The sequence below is a fragment of the Cynocephalus volans genome, chromosome 9 (assembly GCF_027409185.1).
Source record: "Cynocephalus volans isolate mCynVol1 chromosome 9, mCynVol1.pri, whole genome shotgun sequence".
Classification (NCBI taxonomy): Eukaryota; Metazoa; Chordata; class Mammalia; order Dermoptera; family Cynocephalidae; genus Cynocephalus; species Cynocephalus volans.
Window position 1 is genome coordinate 149,350,101 of NC_084468.1, and position 26,462 is coordinate 149,376,562.

Consider the following 26,462-nt stretch of genomic DNA (forward strand, 5'->3'; position numbering starts at 1 on the left):
ATATCGATTAATATAATTCATTATATCAATAGAGTAAAAATAAAAAATCACACTATAATCTCTGCAGATGCAAAAAAAAAAAAAAAGTGCTTGACAAAATCCAAAATCCTTTCATGATAAAAACTTTCAATAAGCTTAGAATAGAAAGGAACTTCCTCAACCTGACAAAAGGCATCAGCAAACCCCCACAGCTCACACTGCACTTAATGGTGAAAGACTGGATGCTTTCCTCCTAAGGTCAGCTGCAAAACATGGATGTCCACTCTGGTCAGTTGTACCAGAAGTTCTAGCTAGGAGAATCAGACACACACAAGCGCGCGCGCGCGCGCACACACACACGCACACGCACATGCACACGCACACACACAGCATCCAGATTGGAAGCAAAGTAAAACCATCTCTATTTGCAGAGGACATGATCTTGATCTTGAATATAGAAAATCTTAAGGAATCTACTAAACAACTATTAGGAATAATCTTTCAGCAAGATTGAAGGATATAAGATCAAAATTGAAATATCAATTGCATTTCTATAGACTTCCAATGAACGATCTGAAACTGAAATGAAGAAAGCAATTTTATTCACAGTGGCGTTAATAGTGATAAAATATTTAGTAATAAATTTAACAAAAGAAGTGAACAACTTGTCAATTAAAAATACATTTTCTGAGAAAAATTAAAGACTTATCTGAATAAATAGAAAAGCATTCCATATTCATGAATCAAAATAATTAAAATTGTTAAGATGACAATACTCCCTAACCTGATCTACAGACTCAGTGTAATTCCTGTCAGATCTCTAGCTGACATGTCAAAATTGACAAGCTGATTTTAAAATTCATATGTAATTGCAAGAGAACCAAAATAGCTGAAAATAATTCTGGAAAAGAAGAGCAATGTAGAAGGTTTCATAGTTTGCCACTTTAAAACTTACTCCATAGATTGATAATCAATACAGTGTGATCCTGGAGCAAGTGCAGATATATAGATCAATGAAACAGAATCGGGAGTCCAAAAAACACCCATATGTACATGATGAGTGGGTTTTTGACAAAAGTGAGAAGACCATTTAATAGGGAAATAAATATTTGAAAGTTATATATCTTACAAGAAATTTGAATTTAGAATATATAAAAATCACTTAACGATTGAAGAATAAAAAGAAAACCTAACTAAAAAATGGGCAAAGGACCTGAATAAACATTTCTCCAAAGAAGATGCATAAATGGACACGAAGCACATAAAAAAAGTTTGACATGATTACTCATCGGGGAAACAAAACTCAAAAACACAATGAGATACCACTTCATACCCACAAGATAGCTAGAATCAAAACGTTAGGTAACAAATGTTGTTAAGGACGGGGAGAAATTGTGTCTCTCATACACTTCTGATGGAAATGTAAAATGGTGCATCCACTTTGGAAAACATTCTGCCAGCTTCTGAAATGATTGAAGATTGAGTTACCATATGGCCTAGCAATTTCACTCCCAGGTATGTAGCCAAGCAAAATGAGAACACATCTACCCAAAAATTGTAACTAAGGTTTATAGCAGCTTTATTCATAATGACCATCCATTCAACAGTGAGTGGATAAACAAAAGGTAAGACATTCATATAATGAAATATTATTCAGCCATAAAAATAAATAAATTACCAATACATGCTACAGCATGGATAAATCTTGAGGACATTATGTTAAGTGAAAGAAGCCAGTCACAAAAAAAATCATATACTGTATGATTTCATTCACATGAAGATCTAGAATTGGGAAGTCTATAGAGGCGGAAAGCAGACTGGTGGCTGCTTAGGGCTGAGGGGTGGTGAATGGTCCTGAGGGATCAGAGAGTGACAGCTAAAGCATTCTTTTTGAGGTGCTAAAAATACCTTAAAACTGACTGTGGTGATGGTTACACATATTGTGAATATACTAAAAACCACTGAATTGTACACTATAAATAGGTGAGTTGTATACTAGGTAAATTATTGTCTTAAAAACTGTTTCTATTTAAAGAGTTTCTATTAACTATGCAATTTATGCCTTATTTCAATCAAGAAAAATAGAGGACAATCACAGATGTATTACAGTTTAAAGAAATATGTGTCAGGAACTTTAGATGACAGCCAGAAGTTAGAAAACAAAGAAGAGATACAAAGTCATACCAAGCTTGTGATTTTTTTTCTTGAGAGTCAAGGATCACGACCTGCTATATCAAAACGGGAAGTCATCATTCCAGCAAAAATAAAAAAAATAGTTGGACAAAGTGAGAAGTAGAAGAGGAAGAAAAAAAAAAAAAGAAGAAAACCCAACCCAATCCAACCTGGTAAGCAAAGGCTAGAGGGGATTTGAGAGAGAGAAGAGTTGTGGGACAATTTTAAATTAGATAATTGTAAAATGCTGAAGCCTGAGAGTTATAATCTTTTATTTTAATGTTTTTATTAAAAAATCTTAATAAGCAAGAATATGATGCTAATAACACCAAGATCCAGGGTTTGATCCCCATACTGGCCAGCCCCCTGCCCCATTGTTAATAAACACATATTTTTAATAATCCAGATGAGTCATTTATTTCATTTTAATTGCCTGTTGTATTTGTAAATATAAGGAAAATGAGTTTGATGGGCAGGTTTTTTTAAACTTATTTCCTTTGTTGAAACAATTGATTGTACTTATCTGTGGGGTATAGAGTTGATTATCAGTATCTGTGTACAATATGTGGTGATAGTTAGTATGGTCATCATTACACAATGTAACCATTCTTCGTAACCCTTTACCATTTTCAGCAGAGGTAGTAACCTTATTAAAAATGAGTCTAAAGGGAAGAAATAATTTTAACTGATGGAGATAGACCCTCCAATCTATACATATGAATTTCAGGGAGAGAGAGTTCTGTGCCTACACATACAGACTCACAAAAGCGAAATACACAACAGTGAGGCATTTACACAGTTTATACCGGTATCTGTTTACTCCTGTTCTATTTTAGCAAATCATGGTATTATAGAGTGATGAGTCATCTAAATACTGAAAAGCACTATTGTGAATGATATATGAAGACTAGAAATGGCCTTTTACATGTTATATGGGCACTGCAGATTTTAGCATTCTGTTGATTTTTAAATTTTGTATAGGCAATGAACGTAGCAATGGGTAAAAGAGAACCATTTGTTAAAGTGCAGGGAACTTACTGACTTGCTGCTGTTTTTTGTTGACCACTGTTGCCATGGTAACAACATCTTCCCTGCAAAATGGAGTTGGAGAGTTGTAACTATCCACTGTTTCTATGTCTTTGGAAGAGCACAGTGCTGCTGAATTGAAAGCATCATCAATGGGCTTACATTTAAGAAATTCAGAAGAGGATCATAATGTTAATTTACAGCAGAGATATTTAAATATGAACATAACAGGAAGCAAATTGAATTTAAAACATATGATTAATTACTAAGGCAAGGTAGGAAAAAAATTGCAGATTTTTTATTATCAATTTCTATAACTTTTGATGCAACCCCTCATCTGCTGAACAACCAATAATAAATTATTTCATCATAAAAAGAAAATTGACAACTGAGTGCAATGTATTTTGACTTTGTAAAAAATATTCTATAGCTTTATTTTATGGCTGACCATCTACTTCATAAAATTACAATGCAGTGCAATAAACTCTTGAGGGACATATTTATTTGTTTCACTTTGTTGGAAATATATATATATATATAACTATGATCTGTACACTGCTTTTGGAATACTATATCATTTTCTCAACTTTCAACAGTAATCTAATTTCTGTTACTTTCAACTCAGTGGGTTTTAAATAAGTAACAGGAAGTATGTAGCTTAGCTCACAATGAAATAATACTTTTTTTTATTGCTTCTAAGATATTTGTATCTTGCCATAAAAAGGCATTTGCTAGTCCCAAATATATTTTCATTTGCCTCATACTCAAATAAGTGAGTCATAAAATTGGGTCAGAGAGGGAGATATCAATGAGTAGTCTTTATTCTCTGTATTGTGGAAATGACCACAGAGTAACCATAACCCTGATTAAATCCAACTCCTCATCTACTGCAGAGCTTCATCTGCCCAACTGAATGTGGCTTGGGACAAACACAAGATGATACTGATTAGCTCCACTTTAAATTCATGACCATGAATATCACAGCTGAGCATTAATGTTACCTTGCAATCTTGCTATATTTCCTCCTCCACATAGTTATTTCACTCCAATTCTTCTTTTCTCCCTGACCTCATCTTCTAGTGTTCCCACCTGTTCACCCTGTTCTAGCTATACTGCTCTCTTTACATTTCTTTCATATATAATTTGTTTTAACAACCTCTGTATTTATTCTCTCTCTTCTTGAACAACCTTCTTCCATATATTCACATGGTTAACTACCCTAGTGTCTTCAAGTCTTTACCCAGATGTTACCTTCTCAGTGAAATGTTCTCTGGAACCCCTATTTAAATTGCCATCTGGTCAGATTTTCCATACACACACACAGACACACAGACACACACAGACACACAGACACACAGACACACACAGACACACAGACACACAGACACACAGACACACACACACACACACACACACACACACACACACACACACACACACACACACACACACACACACACACACACACACACACACACACACACACACACACACACACACACCCCTACCTGGTACTCCTAATTCCCCTTAATTACCTCTATTTTTGGCATTGTTTGTATTGTCTTTCATCATACTATGTAATTTACTATTTATTTTATTATGTTCCTAGTTTTTGTCAGTCCCCTCAACATGATTTATACTCCAAAGGACAGGAGTTTTTGTCTGTTTTATTGATCTGTGTGATATTTGGATATTTCCCCAGCACTGTAGTCATTCAAAAATTAATTGAGTGAATAAGTTTGATACCTTCCCTCTTTCTAAGTTTTGTGTTCTTCTCAAGTGTGTAACGCCCAATCCTCTAGAATGATGCCAGATATTTTCTCCATCTTTAACATGCACCACGTCTAACTATACCACCACTTTGGTTTTGGTTTTGTTAATGTTATGTTGGTTGTTTGGTTAGTTAGTTGTTGGTTAAAACTCACTGTTGTTTATCCCACAACGGTTTAAATAAATTCATAATCATGGATATCAACTGTGCTCCAAATGTTTTGACACCTTTAACAGATATATCCTTAGTATGTTCCTGGAAAATTAGAGTCATTAACCATAGCTAAAATGTCTGCTCAAGGGAGTAATATGTTCATCAGCACATGTAGTTCTGAGCATGTGTTAAAATGTGCTGTGTACATATATCTACTTACATTTAGTTCTTATATAATTAACCCTGTAGTCACCAAAATACAAAAGGTTTTACGTCATAATTCCTACAAATTTTGTTGCTGAATGGCAGATTTAATGTTAAATATATGAGAAATGCATTCAAACTCTACGGAAATTCAATCTTCAGATAAAATTCTGCTTCCCCCTAACTTTATTCTAAGGCTTCTTTTACACATGTGTATGTGTATTACTCTGTTTCTGTTGCTTATTTTGTCTTTGTCTTACAAGTTTTTTGTGGAGATATTTTATAATTTTAAAACATGAGATTTGGGGGGTAGGTCTCTTTTGTTGATGTTTTTATTGTTGTTAATTTCCATCCAATAATATTGTGATTACAAGACTTGATTTATGATACAGTTTGAAATCTGTTGAGATATCCATTATTTCTTAATACATGGTCAGTTTTTCTGAAAATTCTGTATAATCTTCAGGTGAATGTGTGTTATGTATTGGTCAGGTTTATTAAATAGATCATACTTGTCAATTGTGTTGCTGAAATTTTCGGCATCATTACTGAAATTTTTGCTCTTTATTTTTAGTAATTAATCAGAAAAGTGAGTTCAATTTCATCTCATATGATGATAGATTTGCCTACTTAAGTATTACAATTTTTGGTGTATAAGTCTTGAAGCTAAGTCATCATTGTATTTATCACTGTTTATTTTCCTGGTTTTTTGAACATTTAATCATCATGTTCCAACTCAGCTGTGGGTAATAATAGGTTATTGCCTTGACATCTGTTATGTCAAATATTCTTCTCATACTGAAGGTCTGCTGGTAATAAACACCAGTTATTTTTTTATTTTTCTAAAAACGTCTTGAATTTGACTTTATTTTTACTGGGTATGGAATTCCCGGTTGACAGTTTTTTTGTTTTCCCTATTAGTTGTTCCACTGTTTTCTGGCTTTCATATTTTCTGATGAGAATTTAACTGTTATTCTTTTCTCTGTATAATCTCTTTTTTTAATGGATACATTCAATGTTTCTTTTCACTTATTTTTAGTAATTTAATTACGGTGTGCCTTTGTGTGTGTGGCGGGGGGTGTGTTTGTCATTGTTATGTTTCTTTTGCTTTGGGTCTATTCTGTTTCTTAAACCTGTAAATTTATAATTTTCATCAAATTTGGAAAATTTTTAGCCATTAGTTGTTCAAATATTTTTGCTTCTATCATCTTCACCCCAACCCCATTTCTCCTTTACTTTTGGGACTTTAGTTACATCTAGAATAGACTGCTTGGTTTGTTTCTCAAATGGCACTTTTTTCATTTTTTTCTTCAGACTTTATCTCTCGTGTTTTATTTTAGATAAGTTTATTGTATGTCTTTAAACTTATTAACATTTGCTTATGTATGTTATATCTGTTGTTAATACTTTCCAGTGTGTTTTTTTATATCATATATTACGTTTTTCATCCTCTAGAACTTTACTCTCCTAATTTTGCTCGTGTTTTTCTCTACATTTTTGAATATGTGGAATTTTATTATTATTTTGAAAGAGTCCTCAAAAGATACTGCCTTTATAGTGAAGCCACGTTAGCTCTAGGCTAAAGACTAATTGGGATCCACCAAACAAATAAATTTCACTGCAGAAAGAGCCAACAATTGCTCTTTTAATGTCTTTATCTGATAATTCTATCATCTGTTTCATTTCTGGTTGTGCTTCTACTGATTGACATCATGTTGGTTATTAATCATATTTTGTTTATTTGCATGCCTCGCAATTTTTATTAGAGGCCGGATTCTGTATGTTTCTTTTAATTTTTTTAGGTGGTATATTTGTATTTCTTCAAATATTTTTGTTGGGATTTTACTGTAGTGAAATTGAGTTGCTTGGATTTAGTTTGAAACTTTTGAGACTTACTTTCAAATATTGAAAATTAGTCTTGAGCCTAGAGCTAATTTGGCTTCACTTTGAGGACTCTACTTCTACTTAATACTCTATGCATTAGGAAATCTTTCCATCTTACTGATGAGAACATGAAAAACTGCTAAGCCTTTCTGAATTCTTGGGAATTTTCTATCTACTTCTTTCTGACAGTTCCATTTTTTCTTTTTGTAGTTTCCTTACACAATGGAAAGATCGGTACCCAGCCAAACACTTGCACCAACCCCTCTGGAGATGTATGAAGGTTTCTCTCTCTTTTTCTGTGTGTGTGTGTGTGTGTTGTGTGTGTGTGCATGTGTGTATGTATTTGTCTAAAACTCTCTTCTTTGTGTTTTGCCAAACAAATGCTAGGCCCTTCTGGCGTTCTCAGACTCTGATCTCAGTCTGTTTAACTAGCAAGATCACCAGGCTCTAATTGGGTTCTTCTTTATGAACTGTTAACTGGAAAGTCTCTCTAGGCAGTTAACTGTGGTATATGTGGGTATCATTTCATTTATTTCTTTTCTCTCTGGTACCACTGTCCTTTCTTGCCTCTTTTACAATAACCAAACACTGTTTTATGAAATGTTCTGTTTGATTCTATAGTTGTCTAAAAAGGACTGACTGCATAATTTATCAATTCTTGCACAAGTCAAAATGCAGGAATCTAGCTCAAAAAGCAGGGGAAAAAAAGTGCCATCTAAATTACTAAAATATAAAGAATTTTATTTTCTTTTTATGAAACAAAAATGTTTATTAGGCAGCTCCCAATAAGACAACATGATAGGCACTGTAAATGCCTCAATAAACAGACCTTTTCTTATCTTTACAGAGGTTATAATCTAGTAGGAGAAACATATAATTATAATTGCAATTGTAATAAAGAATGAAAAATTGACCTTGGTATTACAACAGTGTGCTCTAATTAACTGAGCTAACCAGCCAGCCCGAAAAATGCTCTTACCTCAACATAATAAAGTCCATGTATGGAAGAAGTACTAGCCAGAGCAGTAAGGAAAAGGAGGTGGGGGGCATCCAAATTGGAAAGAAAGAAGTAAAATTATCTCTATTTGAAGATTATATAATCTTATTTGTATAAAACTGTAAAGACTTCACACAAAAAAGTGTTAGAACCAATAAATGAACTTGTACATTTGAGGCACAAAATATTAACATGCAAAAATTAGTTGCATTTATATACACTAAGAACAAACTATCCAAGAAAGGCATTAAGAAAATAATCCCATTTCCAATAGCATAAAAAAAAAATATTTACGAATAAATCTAGCCAAGGAGGTGATAGATTTGTACACAAATCAAGACTACAAAACAGGGAGTGAGGGAGCCATGGTCCAAGCTCTCAATGCTTGCTTCATTGTCCCATCAGACTTTAACTACAAAACATAAATGCAGATATAAAATTATTAATAATTTGAAGATGGCAGCAGCAGAGCATTAAACCCTGAGCTCAGAGCTGTGTGCAACTGTGTGGCTTGCTCATGAAGCTGACCCAATGTTTGAGGTTGGAGAGTAAATTCATCATGGTCATATGCAGGATAAACAGTGCTTCTAAAAATAAATTCAGGGCCGACCCCGTGGCTCCCTTGGGAGAGTGCGGTGCTGGTAGCGCTGAGGCCGCGAGTTCGGACCCTATATAGGGATGGCCGGTGCGCTCACTGGCTGAGCGCGGTGCAGACAACACCAAGCCAGGTGTTACGATCCAGTTACTGGTCAAAATAAATAAATAAATAAAATAAAAATAAATGCAAGTTTCTTTTTCCAATTTAAAACTGTGCATTTTAAAAAATGTAAGAAAAAGTACCTCAAGATCATATGCATTAAAAAATATTAAAATATTTAAATCACCTATGACTTTCATGGTATATGATAAGAAAACACAAATAAATTAAAAGATATCCCATTTTCATGGACCAGAAGAATCAACACTGTATTGTCAAAATGTCCATACTATCCAAAGTGATAATATAGATTTATCGCAATCCCTGTCAAAATTCCAATGGCAATTTTTATAGAAATGGCAAAAGCAGTCCTAATATTTGTATGAAACCACAAAAGACCCCAAATAGGTAAAGCAACCTTGAACAAGAAAAACAAAGCTGGAGGCATCAGATTTTCTGATTTCAAGTTATATTACATAGCTATAACAATTAAAACAGTGTGGATCTGCCATAGAAACAGATACATAGACCAATGGACCAGAACAGAAAGCCCAGAAATAAACTCACACATATACAATCAGCTAATGTTTGACAAAGGTGCTAAGAATACACAACGGGGAAAGGATAGTCTCTTTTAATAATGTTGGGAAAACTGAATATTCGCATGCAAAAAATTGAAATTGGATCCTTATCTTACACCATACACAAAGACAAATTCAAAATGAATTAGATAAAGACTTAAACAGAAGATCAGAAACAGTAAAACTTCTAGAAGAAAACATAGCAGAAAAGCTCCGTGACATTGGTCTTGGCAATTATTTCTTTGGATATGACAGCAAAAGGACCGACAACAAAAGCAAAAATAAATAAGTGACAGCACATCAAACTAAAAAGCTTTTTCATAGCCAAGCAAAAATCAACAAAATGAAAAGACAACCTGTGGCATGAGAGAATTTTTATAAACCGTATATCTGCTGAGGGGTTCATTTCCAAAATATATAAGTAACTCAAATAACTTTATAGCAAAACCAACCAAACACAAAATCTAATCAAAAAATGGGCAAAGGACCTGAATTTTTTCCAAAGACATATAAATGGCCAGCAAGTATATGAAAAGGTGCCCAACATCAGTAATCATTGGGAAAATGCAAGTCAACCCCACAATGATACCACTGTACATCTGTTAGGATGGCTATTATCAGAAAGTCAAAAGATAACAGTGTTGATGAAAATGTGGAGAGAAAGAAAGGCATCTACCCTGTTGATGGGAATGTAAATTGGTACAGCATTGTGTTTTTTAGTATGTTTTCAGTACAGAGGTTCCTCAAAAAATTAAAAATATAACTTCCCTGTGATCCAGCAATTCCACTTCTCAGTATATATCCAAGGAAATAAATCAGTATGTCAAAGAAATATTTGGATTCTTATGTTGTTTGTAGTATTATTCACAATAGCCAAGATATGACATCAACCTAAGTGTCCATCAGCACATGAATGTATAAAGAAAATGTGGCATATAGACACAATGGAATATTATTTGCCCTTTAAAAAATCCTGTCATCTATGATAATACGGATGAACCTAGAGGACCTTATGCTAAGGGAAATAAGCCAGACACAGAGCAACAAATTCTACATGGTCTTATTTATATGTCAAATCTAAAAAAGTTAAACTCATAGGAACAGGGAGTAGAATGCTGGTTGCTAGGGGTTGTAGTACTGGGTAGATACGAAGATGTTGGTCAAAGGGTACAAACTAGCAGTTATAAGATGAATAAGTTCTGGAAAACTAATGTACAGCATGGTGACTATAGTTAATTAAAACTGTATTGTGTACTTGCTAAGAGAATAGAACTTGAGTATTCTCATCACACACACACAAGGTAACAATGTGAGATGAAGGATATGTCAATTAGCTTGTTTGTAATCATTTTACAATGTATATGTATATTAAAACATCATATGGTACACCTTAAAATATACAATGTTATTTGCCAATTACATCTTAATTCAGCTGAAAATATAAAAAGGAAAGACAGCTATGTCCGTTCAATACCCAAATTCAAAAGTAAAGCAGATTTAAGAGCTATTTGTACTGTTTTTGGCATACCAGCTCTACAGTTTTAGAATAAATTAGTGATCAAAATGTAACAATTTTAGTGAGAGCCCTTGTGTTCCCATCTTGACCTAGTCTTTATTGTGAGCATGTTTAAAGATGAAAGTCTATTTTTTTCCTACCTCACATTTCCAAAATGCTATTAATAATAGTCCTATGAAGATTAAATGACAATGTACATTAATTACCTTACACAGAATTTGGCATGGTGATTTCCAAATAAATGCAAACTGCTAATAAATGGGCTGCCCCTAATGTATCTGGCCCTAAATTCTTACTACAGACGTCAAGTTGACATCTGTGTGTTTATTCTCTTTGGCTTACGGATACCTCATAATCAATAGCAAAGCAACAACACTGGTAATTCAATAAAAATTCTAGTCATAGAATGGCTGTGGTTTAAAGGTTGACTAAAATAATTAGACCTCAGTCAGAGCAACAAATAGAATTTTATTAATGTTCTAGTTGCTGGTCCTATATTAAAGTGGATGATATGCTTTATAGATCATATACAGCAACGTACTTCCAAAATCTGACATTTCCCCATTCTCTAAATTAAATTCAGCATTTCCGCTTTTGATTTTCCACCGCTTGCTACTTGAAACGCATTTTTTCCAAATAAATAAGATTTTCTGGTGATACCTTGAAAAGAATTCAAGGAAGAAACAGAGCTAAACAAGTTACCAATTGTGATTAGATTAACTCAGGATTACATGTTGAATGCATACCTGGTTCAAGCAATTTTCCTTTAAATCCCACTCACCTTTGTGTTGTCCTTTGTGGGAAGACTTTTAATGTATAAACACACGTGTGACAAATTTTACCAATGTTCCAGTAAGTGCTTAATCATTTTTAGATGTAAGTTCTGCCAATTGTTTGTTTCATCAGGAAATTTTGCAGCTTTTTATATCACAGCATGGTTCATATTCCACATGAGTAATTAACCAGTTACATCAAAAATAAGTTTTCCATATATTAAAAATAACTTTTACAATAGAAACTGAACGGTTTGCAGTTCACCAGTGTAACTTGGCATGCCAGTTGAATGTCTAGATTCCCTGGTTTATAACATTAATTTTATCCCCAATTTGCTAGAGAATTACATAGTTGAAAAATTGAATTTTGATTTTTTTTTTGATAAATGCCAGAAATGGGTTTATTATTTCACTCACAATCTTTTTCTTGTGCATCCATCCACAGAGCAACTTCCTCTGTAATCTGGTGAAACATAATGAAATTCAAATTAAATATTTCCTTGTAGACAAAAAATATGTACCTGAAAGTTTTGTTTGTCTTGACTACTAGAAAACTCATCTTCATTAATGGAAATTGACATGGTGTTGAATGTATCTGTTTATTCCCATTAGTCTGTTTCTGATTTATTTTATAATTTAATAACAATGTTTTCAAATAATTTTACAATGTATACTACCTCAGAGCAATTTGAAAGTAAATGGCTTTCTATCAGGACTTACACAAATATACACACACCCCACGCGCATGCACTCAGGCTCACGTGTAGGTATAACAAAGTTAAAATGGGTCTTTATTTCATAGGGAGTGTGGTAGGCAGAATCATGGTCACCAGAGATTTTAATAATCACTTATTTAACAGAACCTGTAAATATATTAGGTTACATGGAAAAGGAAAATGAAGTTTGCAGATGGAAATAAACTTGCCAAGCTGTTGACCTTCAAATAGTGGGATTATGCTGGATTGCCCAAGTGGGTCCAGCATAGTCACAAATTCTTACAGTAGAAGCGGAAGGCAGAAGAGTCAGAGTGAGATGAGATGTGATGATGGGCTGAACTAGAAATGATTTCCACCCCAGACCTGAAATACAGAGCACACGAGACTTCAGTCAAGGGCTGCAGAGAAGGAGATTACACCCAGCAGTTGTTGCCCTCCTGGAGGTACAGGCATAATTTAAAGCAGTGAATTTGTATCAGATTAGTTGTGAGCTTTTAACAGTCCAGATTTTCATCTTCAGCTCCAGAGATTCATATTCAGTAGATCATGGTGAGCCTAAACATTGAATTGGTTTTTTTTTGTTTTGTTTTTAGTTTTTCAACTCTTAATGTGATTTTGATGCAACCAAGCTTGGGAACTAGTGAACTAGAACAGTAATGATTACCAAAGGATGCCGTGACTAAGGCATGGAGTGGTGTATATAGCAGGCATACCAAAGTGACCTGGGAGGTTATTTTCTTTCTTTCTTTTTGGTGGCTGGCCAGTATGGGGATCCAGACCCTTGACCTTGGTGTTATAACACCTCTCTCTAACCAACTGAATTAACTGGTCAACCTGAACATTTTTTTCAAAGTTCATCTTTTGTTTCATCTACACCTGGTAAGCTCGCTGTGTAGTTTAGTGATAGCATGTCAGAAATTTGGGAAGTTTTTTTAAAGATCTGTGTAATTGGATAAAGATCTCCAGGTGAGTTTTACAGTCTATTCCCACTTTTACAACCATTGAACTAAAATTTGGTAGAGGTAAGGTGAGAACCCCTTGAAAAAATAAGTTTTAACAAAGGTAAAAAAAAAAAAAAAGTCATGCACTAGACCTCAGCCAAAACCAAATGAAAGATGGTGTGGGGAACTTGGAGAGGTTCTAAGAAGGGAGCTAAACAAGGGAAATGGGAGGAAAAGCCAAGTTCACATACCTGTATAAATAATGTCATATTTGTGATAGGAGTTTTGAATTTTAAGAAGCCTTGGTGATATTTTTTGCAATGTAACAAGGTTGGCAATACCTTTCCTATCCCCAAGCATTATAAAGTTGCAAAGGGCTAGGTTAACACAAAGAATGACAGGCAACAGAAGATTGATCCTAAATTTTATAGGAGAAAGTAGTCAGAGAACACTGACAGTAGAGTAATTCCTTTAAGGCTTGTCTTGATGACAGATCAGCAGTGCATTTAGGTCTATTTCATGCATTAGAATTCTTATTGTAAAAGGAATTATGATAATGTAAGTAAAAACCTTATATCATACCTCATTCAGAAGTGCTCTAGAAAGAAAACCAAGGTTACATAATTTGTTAATAAAATTTTACTTAAGCTGGATTGCAATGTAAAACCCCTTATGAGAATAACTGCTTACCTACTTAAAAAGATATGGTAAGCTGTCACTGTTATTTCGAATGCTCAGTTACATAACAAGGAGGAAGGTGTAGTTCAAAATGTGAAAAATCAAACTGCCACCAATTTTGGAAAGATTATTTCCTCCTTGTAGGAAATTTTAACCTGAATCTCTGCCATCATCAGGCTGTCATTCTTCCCTGGGACACTCTATTAGGTCACAGAGACTACCTACATCTTACATACGGTGTGGTAAATTATGCAGTAGTTTAAGATAAGACCCACAAGGACGAGCTGTTTCCAACAACACAGGCTTGTTTCTTGCTTATAACTGGTCCACTATGACAACTGTGGGCCTGCTACATATCATCTTCAATCTGGGATCAGAGTTTTTTCAGCAGCCTTTTCCTAGAGTATCACAAGTCGTCATATCACTGTGGATGATATGGAAAAGATGAAAAAAAATGTTTATACACACACATATATACGTATACACACAAACATACACTCACAGATAAGCAAACATATGCATGTGTGTAGAGTTTATAATAAGTCATTTAAAAAATCTAACAAAATATATTAAAATGCTGCATTTTTAATTTTTTAAATTTTATGTAATTTAAATTACAAAATTGCTCTAAGTATTTGCATACCAAAACCCTTTCTGAGAGATAATCACATTAAGAGCTATTATGCATCTAGGACTTTTGTTTCCTAATAAAATATCATTGGGATATTAATGTACACATAGGTAACATTTAGATGAAGAAATATACCTATATATTTCTTAGGAAATGCAATCATTCTATGCATATTTTCTGAAATATTTTAATATTAACAATATTTATCTCACACATTCTTTTGAATAAATAAAATTTTCTTTTATAGATATATAAATATATCTATACTTACATATATATTTATATATATATAAAAATACATGTATATATACATACATATAGATATATGTTTATTTATTTATTGATGATTATTTATTTGTTTAATGAGCCATTTCATAATTTCATTGTCCTAAACAGAGCTGCAGAAGAATTTTTTATATGTATATATATATTTATGTTTATGCTAAGACATTTGTAGAAAAAAGCTCTTAAAGGCCAAATTAATAGAAAAATAAATAGAGACTGAATTAATTTGTGTAGTTAATTAATTAGCTCTATTCTACATAATAGCCTTTCACACATGTTAAAAAGGCTTCGTGGGAAAATATTTTGCAAGTACAAATTCACTGTTTAATATCTACTTCTCATGTCTCTAAGGCATAAATCTTATATACAAATGTGCATATTTGGTAAAATTGTCACAAAAATTTATAATAAAAATAAAAAATATTATCATTAATAAAAATAATAAATATTTTTATAGAGGACAAAAAAACGCAATCTCATTCTTTGATGAAATGTATGTATGAAATATAGCTTTGAACCCCATCCCCCACCAGGCTGAGTGCACGCCAACCAAAGAGGCGCCTCCCTGGGGAGGCCGAGATCCAAGGAGACCACATGTCCGAGGTGCCAGCACATGACCGAGCAGACACTGAGGCAGCCATGCTAAATTGGCAGCCCCAGAAGGATGCTAGCCATACAATAGTGTTAAACCAGTGGACTGTGAAATCCCTTGCCACAATGACTAAACATCAAAGGAAAGATACCAGAAATATGAAAAATCAAGAAAGAAAACCACCAAAGGGTAATAACTCTCAAGCTCTAGATCCTATAGAACAAGAGCCCTTGAAATGTCTGACAAGGAATTTCAAGTGATAAAGCTAAGGAAACTAAATGTGATACAAGAAAACTCACACAATGAAACGAGGACAAGTATAGAGGACCTGGGAGAAGAAATGTGCAGGTAAATCAATGCCCTGTAAAAGAATGTAGCAGAGCTTTCCAAGCTGAAGAATTCATTCAATGAAATAAAAGACACAGCAGAGAGTTTAACCAGCAGGCTTGCAGAAGCAGGAGAGAGAACATCTGACCTCAAAGATGGGCTGTTTGAAATAACACAGGCTGACAAAAAAACAAGAAAAAAGATCTAAAAACATTGAAGAAAATCTAAGAGAGATATCAGACAACTTTAAGTGCTCAAATATCCGAGTCATGGGTATTCCAGAAGGGGAGGAAAAAGGAGAGTGCATTGAAAACATATTCAACAAAATAGTGGCAGAAAATTTCCCAGGTATAGGAAAAGACACAGATCTTCAGATTCAGGAAGCTCAAAGATCCCCAAATGTATTCAACCCAAAAAGGTCTTCTCCAAGACATGTGCTAGTCAAACTGACAAAACTCAAAGACAAAGAGAGAATCTTAAAAGCTGCAAGAGAGAAGCACCAAATCACCTATAAGGGAGCCCCAAACAGACTAACATCAGACTTTTCCTAACAAACCCTAAAAGCCAGAAAGGAATGGGATGATATATTCAAAATACTAAAAGACAGAAACTGCCAGCCAGGAATACTCTGCCCTGCAAGGCTATGAAATGCAAATAGTATTTTTCTCAGACAAAGAAAACTGCGGGAGTTCACTGCCACATGACCACCCTTACAAGAAATTCTCAAGGGAGTACTGGCTTTGGTACCTGAAAAATAACTATCACTGCCATAAAAACTCAAGAAAAATTAAAACCCACTAGTAAAAATAGAATGCCAAGAATGAAGAGAAAAAAAAAGTTTATCAACAACCCAAGAAAACAACAAATACAGAAAACAAACAGTAAATCAGAAAGAAAGGAACAAAAGACACTTAAGACATCCAAACAAAAATCAATAAAGTGTTAGGAGTAAATCAACACTTTTCAATTACACCTCTAAATGTAAAAGGATTAAATTCCCCAATCAAAAGACACAGACTGGCTGACTGGATTAAAAAGGAGGACCCAACTATATGCTGCCTTCAAGAGACCCACCTCACCTATAAAGACTCACATAGAGTAAGAGTGAAAGGATGGAAAAAGATTGACCACACAAACAGAAATGAAAAATGAGCTGGAGTAGCTATTCTTATATCTGATAAAATAGACTTTAAACTAAAAATCATAAAAAGAGATAATGAGGGCCACTATGTAATGATAAAAGGATTCATCCATCAAGAACACATAACAATCATAAATGTATATGCACCCAATGTCAGAGGAGCCAGATTTATAAAGCAAACTCTATTAGACCTAAAAAAGGAAATAGACACTAATCCCATAATAGCAGGGGACCTGAACACCCCACTATCAATATTGGCAAAAATCTTGAAGAAGATGTGAAGAATACACAACAGCTGCTTTCAAATTGTTGGAAGAGTGTCACATGGCTTGTAATTCTTCTGTTTTACTCTAGAAGACAGCACTAAGTAGTTACAAGTTTCACAAAGATATATTTGTGCTTAAAATAATGAAAAACTCTATCAAAAATTTACCAGAAACTTGAATAGCTCTGTAAGAGAATTCAATAGGTAAGTTTCTCTGAGAAAATCTTAAAGGTCCTCACTGATGCTGAGAGGCTACGATTTTGTTACTTTGGATCACATTTTCATTGTGAAGTTAAAGCAAGCCTTTGGCTCTAAGCTTAACATACACTTGCCCTAAATTCATGTCAAATCTTCTTAGAATAACTATTATAAACTGTAATCGTTTTGAAATATTGATCTATTTGTAAAAATAGGAAATATCTCAGATGACTGATGATATTACCCATATCTTAGGCTTCTAAAAGGGTAATAATGTATTTTAAAGCATGACTTTATATTTCTTTCAATAAAGAACTATAAAAGGAAAGTCTTTACTAATATAACTGGACTTCTACAATTCATTAAATTAAATTGATAAACTTTTTGGGAGAAATTCTTCAGAGAAAACATTATGCCTTTATATTTGGTAAGGTTAAATATTTTGAAAATGGGAATTGTTACACTCCCCACATGACCTGAAAACATGATTACGAATATAGAGAATCAGATATTGGGGTCATTTGACTTTAACAGTGTGTTTTAATTAAATGTGGAATGATAAAAAGACCACACATAGCAAAAGTAATTCTGAGCCAAAAAAAATAATAAAGCTGGAGGCATACTACCTGACTTTAAACTAGACTACAAAGCTATAATAACCAAACAGCATGGTACTGGCATAAAAACAGACCCATTGGTCAATGGAATAGAATAGAGAATCCAGAAATCAACCCACACACCTACAGCCATCTGATCTTTGACAAATGCACCAAGCCTTTACACTCAGGAAGAGACTGCCTTTTCAGCAAGTGGTGCTGAGATACCTGGATATGCATATGCAGGATAATGAAACTAGACCCATACCTCTCACCATATACTAAAATCAACTCAAAATGGATTGAAGAATTAAATATACACCCTGAAACAATAAAACCTCTAAAAGAAAACATAGGAGAAATACTTCAGGAAGTAGGTCTGGGCACACAGACTTCATGAATATGACCCCAAAAGTATGGGCAACCAAAGGAAAAGTAAGCAACTGGGATTATATCAAACTAAGAAGCTTCTTCACAGCAAAAGAAACAATTAACAGAGTTAAGAGACAACCAACAGAGTGGGAGAAAATGTTTGCAAAATATACATCTGACAAAGGACTAATATCCAGAATATACAAGGAATTGAAACAACTTTAGAACAAAAAACAAGTAACCCATTTAAAAAATGGGCAAAAGAGCTAAATAGGCATTTCTCAAAGGAAGATATGCAAATGGCCAACAGACACATGAAAAAATGCTCAATAGTAATAACCAGAATATAAAAGGAACTCAAACAACTTAACAGTAAAAAACAAGTACCCCAATTAAAAAATGGGCAAAGGAGCTGAATAGGCATTTCTCAAAGGAAGATATTTGAATGGCCAACAGACACATGAAAAACTGCTCATCATCACTCAGCATTCATGAAATGCAAATCAAATCCACAGTGAGATACCATCTCACCCCAGTTAGGATAGCTAATATCCAAAAGACTGTGAATGATAAATGCTGGTGAGGTTGCAGAGAAAAAGGAACTTTCATACACTGTTGGTGGGACTGCAACATGGTGCAGCCTTTATGGAAAATGGTATGGAGGTACCTCAAACAATTGCAGATATATCTACCATATGACTCAGCTCTCCCACTGCTGGGAATATACCCAGAGGAATGGAAATCATCATGCTGAAGGTATACCTGTTCCCCAATGTTCCTTGCAGCACTATTTACAATAGCAAAGTGTTGGAACCAGCCCAAATGTCCATCATCAGATGAGTGGATATGGAAACTGTGGTATATATACACAATGGAATACTACTCTGCTATAAAAAAGAATGAAATACTGCCATTTTCAAGAACATGGATGGACCTAGAGAGAATTATATAAAGTGAAACGAGTCAGGCACAGAAAGAGAAATATCACATGTTCTCCCTTATTTGTTGGAGCTAAAAATAAATAAATAAATACACAAATAAACTGGTGGGGGGAGAAGGTAACAATTACAGTTCCTTGAAGTTGATACAACAAGTGAACAGATATGAGGTTGTTGAGATGGAGTGGGGAGAGGAAGGGGGAGAGGTTTCGGTAATGGGCCACAATAATCAACCACATTGTATATTGACAAGTTAAATTAAATTATAAAAATGAAAACAAAGATGAGGAAATTAAGGCTCAAAAAGAAAAAAAGAAGAAAAAGAAAATATAGCTTAATTCCTGGGTCATTACTTGGCAAATGTTTTACTAAAGATCTTGAATATTTATTAATCCTTGGTTAGAGAAAATCTTATCCAATTGGAGTAGGAAGAAAATTACCCACTTTTTAAAGGATTGTACTCAGATTTATTCAAATTTTTTAGAAATATAAAGTATGATAATGCAGTGTAGGCCAGTTAACACGTTATAGAATGTAACCAGAATCGTAAATCTGAAGGGCTGTTTTAATTTAAATATTTATGTATGGGGCTGGTAGGCAGCTTTGAACGTTTTATGTAAACTGGTAAAAGTATAGTTTTTTTTTTTTTAATGACAAATTAAATAATCATTTCAGGAACTAGGTTCATGGGATTAATCATTACAAGTTATTTTTCAAAGTATGTTACATCCAAACAAAAGTATTTCTGTCTCATTGCCTTGTGGTTATTTTTATTAATTATAGCTTCTAAAGATAGATTAATTGTTACTTTAACTAATGATATTCAAATTAATTAATATCATTAAAAGCATTTAAATAAGAAAAGAAAAAATAAAATTATATCTTTTCATAGATAACATGTTCTTATAAGTAAAAAACTTTAAAGATTCCACACACAACCAAAAGCTGAAATAACTAATAAATGAATTTAACAAAATCTTAGGCTACAAAATCGACACAGATAAATCAACTGTGTTTTTATAAACTAACAATGAACATTTCAAAAAGGAAATTAAGGAAATAATTCTGTTTACAATATCATCAAAAAGAATAAAATACTTAGGAATAAAGCTAACCAAGGAGGAAAAATACTTGTACACTGAAAATTACAAAATGTTGGTGAAAGAAATTAAAGAAGACATCAATAATGGAAAGATATTTTGTGTTTACTGATGGGAAAACTTAATATTGTTAAGATGTCAAAACTAAACAAAGTGATCTACCGATTCCATGTAATTGCTATCAAACTCCAAACAAGACTTTCAGCAGAAACAGAAAAATCCATCCAACCATTCAAATGGAATCTCAAGGAACCCCAAATAGCCAAAACAATCTTGAAAAAGAACAAAGCTGGAGGTCTCACATATCCTGCTTTCAAAACTTCTTGTAAATCTACAGGAATCAAAACAAGATGGTACCTGCATAAAGACAGCAATATAGACCAATGGAAAAGAATAGACAGCCCAGAAATAAATCCTCATATATATGATCAGATAATTTTCTACTAGGGTGCCAAGACCATTAAAACGTCAGTTTTTTTGTTTCTTTTTTTATTTTAACAAGTGGTGCTGGAAAACTGGATATCCATAAGCAAAAGAATAAAGTTGGACCTTTACTTATACCATACTCAATTTCTGTATATAGCAAACACCAAATTATTTTTTAACTAATTAATACAACCATTTCACTGTTCTATTCTGTCTTTGTAGAACACATCTATGTTTCCAAATGTAACATTTTAATCTTTTTTTTCCAGTAGCTATCTCTTCCATGTGTTATTTGATGAGGTAAACCATCATTGTACCTATTTTATTAATGATATAATAGGTACAAGAGATAGTAATTCCATTTTGAATTATATGCTAATTACATTAAAACGATTTAGGAGAAAGATATTAAGTGCCATTGCAAATATTATCATTTTTACTTGTTGCTATAATAATAGGCATTCAGAAAAGCTTTCTTTCTTTTTGTATTGGTTATGAATATTCATGAGATTCAAAGCTGATTGTCACCTCTCATGCCCATAATGTGAGGACCAGATTCATACTGGCAGCATGCCCATCACCACAAATTGCTTTTGTACCCTGTGTCCCCCACCCAATTATCCCCAACCTCCCTGTCCCTCTCCGTTTCTCCCCCACTCAACTTTGTAGTCCAAGGAATGTTCTCTCCCTCTGCAAGTCCAATGCACTACTGTAGTCTTTCTTTCCTTCCTTCTTTCTCTCTTAGCTCCCACATATGAATGAGTACATGTGGTATTTATCCCTCTGTGCTTTGCTTATTTTACTCAACATAAGTTTCTCCAGGCTCATCCATGTTGTTGTAATTTTTGTGTGTGTGTGTGGCAGAGTAGTATTGCATGGTGTATATATATACCACATTTTCCTTATCCAATCATCCATCGATGGACATTTAGGTTGGTTCCATGACTTGGATATTGTAAACAGAGCTGCAATGAAATTGGGAGTGCAGGAATCCTTCTGACATAATTCCATTCCTCTGACTGTACACCCAAAAGTGGGATCACTGAATCATATGGAAAACCTATCTGTAGTTGTTAGAGAAACCGCTGTATCATTTTCCATAGTGATTGGACTAATTTACAGTCCCACCAACAGTGTAGGAGCATACCCTTCTCTCCACACTTTTGCCAACATTTCTTATTTATCATCTTTTTGATTATAGCCAGTCTAACTGGGGTAAGGTGGAATCTCAGTGTAGTTTTAACTTGCATTTCCCTGATGACTAGTGATGTTGAGCATTTTTTCATGTACATGCTGGCCATTTGTATGTCTCCCTTTGAAAAATGTCTGTTCAGCTCCTTAGCCCATTTTTTAATTGGGTTATTTATTTATTTATTTTTTTGCTGTGAAATTGCTTGAATTCCTTGTATATTATGAATATTAATCCCTTGTCAGAGGCACAGTTAGCAAAAATTTTCTCCAAATCTGTATGTCCTCCTTTGACTCTGTTGGTAGTTTCCTTTGCTGTGCAGAAGATTTTTAGTTTGATATAGTCCCATTTGTTTATTTTTATTTTTTTGCTAATTGTGCTTTGGGGTTCATGTTTATAAAGTCTGTTCCCAGAACTAGTTACTGAAGTGTTTCACCTATATTTTCCCTTAGTAATTTTACAGTTTCAGGCATTATACTTAACTCTTTAATCCATTTTGAGTTGATTTTAGTGTATGGTGAGAGATGCATGTTTCATTCTTCTGTATATGGATATTCAGTTTTCCCAGCACCACTTGTTGAAGAGGCAGTCTTTGCCCCAGTGTAGATTTTTGTTGCCTTTGTCCAATACCAGATGGCTGTATTCTTGAGGGATGATTTCTGGGTTCTCAATTATGTTCCACTGGTCTGAATGTCTAGTTTTATACCAGTACCATGCTGTTTTGATTACAAAAACTTTTTAGTATAATTTGAGGTCAGGTAGTGTTATGCCTCTGGCTTTATTTATTTATTTATTTATTTATTGCTCAGGATTTCTTTGGCTATTCGGGTTCTTTTATTGTTCCATATGAAAGGTAAGATTGTTTTTTCCACTTCTGTGGAGAATGTCATTGGTATTTTGCTGGGGATTGCATTGAATCTGTAGATCACTTTGGGTAGAATAAACATTATCACAATGTTAATTCTTCCAATCCAGGAGCATGGAATATCTTTCCATCTTTTTGTGTCTTCTTTAATTAATTTCAGAAGTGGTTTTTTGTGCTCATTATGGAGATCTTTCACCTCCTTGGTTAAATTGATCCCTAGGTATTTTTTGTGTGTGTGACAATTGCAAATGAGCTTACTTTCTTTACTTCTCTTTCTGTTAGTTCATTATATGAGTATAAATGAAACTGATTTGGGGGTATTTAGTTTGTATCCTGCAACCTTACTGAAGTTATTAACTAGTTCTCTGATTTTTTTGATAGAGTCTAGGTTTATCTATATATAGTATCATGTCATGTGCAAGTAGAGAAAGTTTGACTTCATCTTTTCCAATCTGGATTCCATTTATTTCTTTCTCTTGCCTGATTGCTCTGGCTAGTACCTCCAATACAATGTTAAGTAGAAGTGGTGAGAATATGCATCCTTGTCTTGCTCCTGTCCTTAATGGAAAGACCCTCAGTTTTTCCCCCATTCAGAATGAGACTGGTGGTGGGCTAGTCATAAATGGCTTTTATTGCATTTAGATACTTTCCTTCTAGACCTAATTTATTGAGAATCTTTATGATAAGGGATATTGAATTTTGTCAAATGCTTTTTCAGCATCTATTGAGATAATCATATGCTCTTTGTCCTTGAGTTTGTTGATGTGATATCACATTTACTTACTTTCATGTGTTGAACCATCTTTGCATCCCTGGGATGAATCCCACTTGATCATGGTGTATAATTTTTTTAATATGTTGCTATATTCTGATTGGTAATATTTTGTTGAGGAGTTTTGCATCTATGTTCATCAAGTAAATTGGCCTGTAATTTTCTTTTTTTTTGTTGTGTCTTTATCTGGTTTTGCTATCATAGTTATGTTGGCCTCATTGAATGAATTTGGGAGAATAGCTTCTGTTTCAACTTTCTGGAATAGTTTGAGGAGAATTGGTATTAACTCCTCCTTAAAAGTTTGATAGAATTCAGCTGTAAAGTAATCCTCACCCAGACTTTTCCTTGTTGGAAGATTGCTAATTATTGCTTCAATCTTATTGTTTGTTATTGGTCTGTTCAATTTTTCTGTCTCTTCTTGGTTCAGTCTGGGTAGTTTGTATATGTCTAGAAACTTATCCCTATCTTCCAGATTTTCATATTTGTTGTCATAGAGTTGTTTATAATAGTCTCTAATGATTCTTTGTATTTCTGTGGTATTGGTTGTAATGTCTCCCTTTTCATTTCTCACTTTTGTTATATGGGTTTTCTCTTTTTTTTTGTTACCCTAGATTATCGTTTGTCTATTTTATTTATCTACTCAAAAAAACAACATTTTGTTTCATTGATCTTTTTCTTTTTTCTTGGATCTCTATTTCATTTAGTTCGGCTCTGATCTTAATTATTTCTTTCCATCTACTACTTTTAGGTTTGAATTGTTGTTGATTTTCAAGTTCTTTGAGGCATAGTACTAGTTAAGTCGTTTATTTGAAGTCTTTCTGTTCTTTTGATGTAAGCATTTAGTACAATAAATTTGCCTCTTAGTACTGCTTTTCCAGTATCCCACAGGTTTTCATCTGATATATCTTTATTTTCATTAGTATCAAGAAATTTTTTTATTTCCTGTTTAATTTCTTCTTGGACACATAGGTCATTCAGGAGCCTATTATTTAGTTTCAATGTATTTGTATAATTTCAGAGTTTAGCTTATTGTTAATTTCCAGTTTTAGGCCACTGTGGTCTGAAAAGATACTTGGAATGATTTTAGTTTTTTAAAATTTGCTAAGACTAGATTTGTGAATTAACATTTGATCCATCCTGGAGAATGCTCCATGAGCTGATGATAAGAAAGTATAGTCTTTAGTTTTTGGGTGAAATGTTCTATATATGTCTACCAGGTCCAGTTTGTCTAAGGTATAGATTAAATCTTGTGTCTCTTTGTTGACTTGTTGCCTGGAAGATCTGTCCCATACTGAGTGATGGGTGTCCAGTTCACCCATTATTATTGTATTAGAGCCTATTTCTTTCTTTCAGTCAAAATGTGTTTGCTCTATATATCTGGGTTCTCCAGTATTTGATTGTTAAGCCTTCTAGCTGTATAGATCCTTTTATCATTTTATCACTTATAGTAGCCTTCTTTGTCTCTTTTTATGTTTTTTGGTTTAAAGTCTATTTTGTCTGATATAAGAATAGCTATGCCTGCTCGTTTTTGGTTTCCATTTGCATAGTATATCTTTTTCCATCTCTTCACTTTTAGTCTGTGTGTGTCTCTATAAGTGAGGTGGGTCTCTTGAAGACGGCATATACTTCAGTCTAGCTTTTTAATCCAATCACTCAATCTGTGCCTTCTGAATGGGGAAATTTAATCCATTCACATTTAGTGTACTTATTGACAGGTATTGTTTAATTCCTGTCATTTAATTGCTTGTTTAGATAACTTAAATATCTTTTGATCATTATTTCCTCTTTTATTTCTCTTTTTCGATGTTAGTTGGAAATTTAAGGTGGGATGATTTATCTTCTTTCTCTTTCTTTGTGAAGTTTTTGTTTTAACAATGGGTTTTGCTCTTTCTTCTGTATTTATGATAGTGGTCATCATTATTCTGATTCCAGATTCAGGACTCCCTTGAGAATTTCTTGCAGGGCTGATCGTGTGGTGGTGAACTCCCACAACTTTTGGGAAATGCACAATTTCTCCCTCATTTCTGAAAGAGAGCCTTGCTGCATAAAGAATTCTTGGCTGGCAATTTTTTTCTTTTAGTATTTTGAATATATCTTTCCACTTTCTTCTGGCCTGTAGGGTTTCAGTTGAGATTTCTGCTGTTAGTCTGAGGGGGGTTCTCCTATAAGTAACTTGACGCTTTTCTCTTGCTGCTTTTAGAATTCTCTCTTTGTCTTTGAGCTTTGCAAATTTAACTATAATGTTACTTGGGGAGAATCTTTTTGGATTGAATCTTTTTGGGGACCTTTGAGCTTCCGGGATCTGAAGGTTTGTACCTCTCCCTGCACCTCGGAAGTTTTCTGTTATTGTTTCTTTGAATGGGTTTTCAATGCCTTTGCCTTTCTTCTCCCTTTCTGGAATACCCACAATTTGGGTGTTAGAGCACTTGAGGTTGTCTGCTATCTCTCTTAGATTTTCCTCATTATTTTAAATTCATTTTTCCTTTTTTTTTTTTTTTGTCTTCTTGAGTTATTTCAAAAAGGCCATCTTAAAGATCTGAAATTCTTACTTCTGCTTGCTCTACCCTATTGCTCAAGCTGTCTGTTTTTTTTATTATTATTATTATTTCATTGAGTGAATCTCTCATTTCTACAAGTTCTGCTATACTCCTTTTTAAGGTATTAATATCTGTAAATT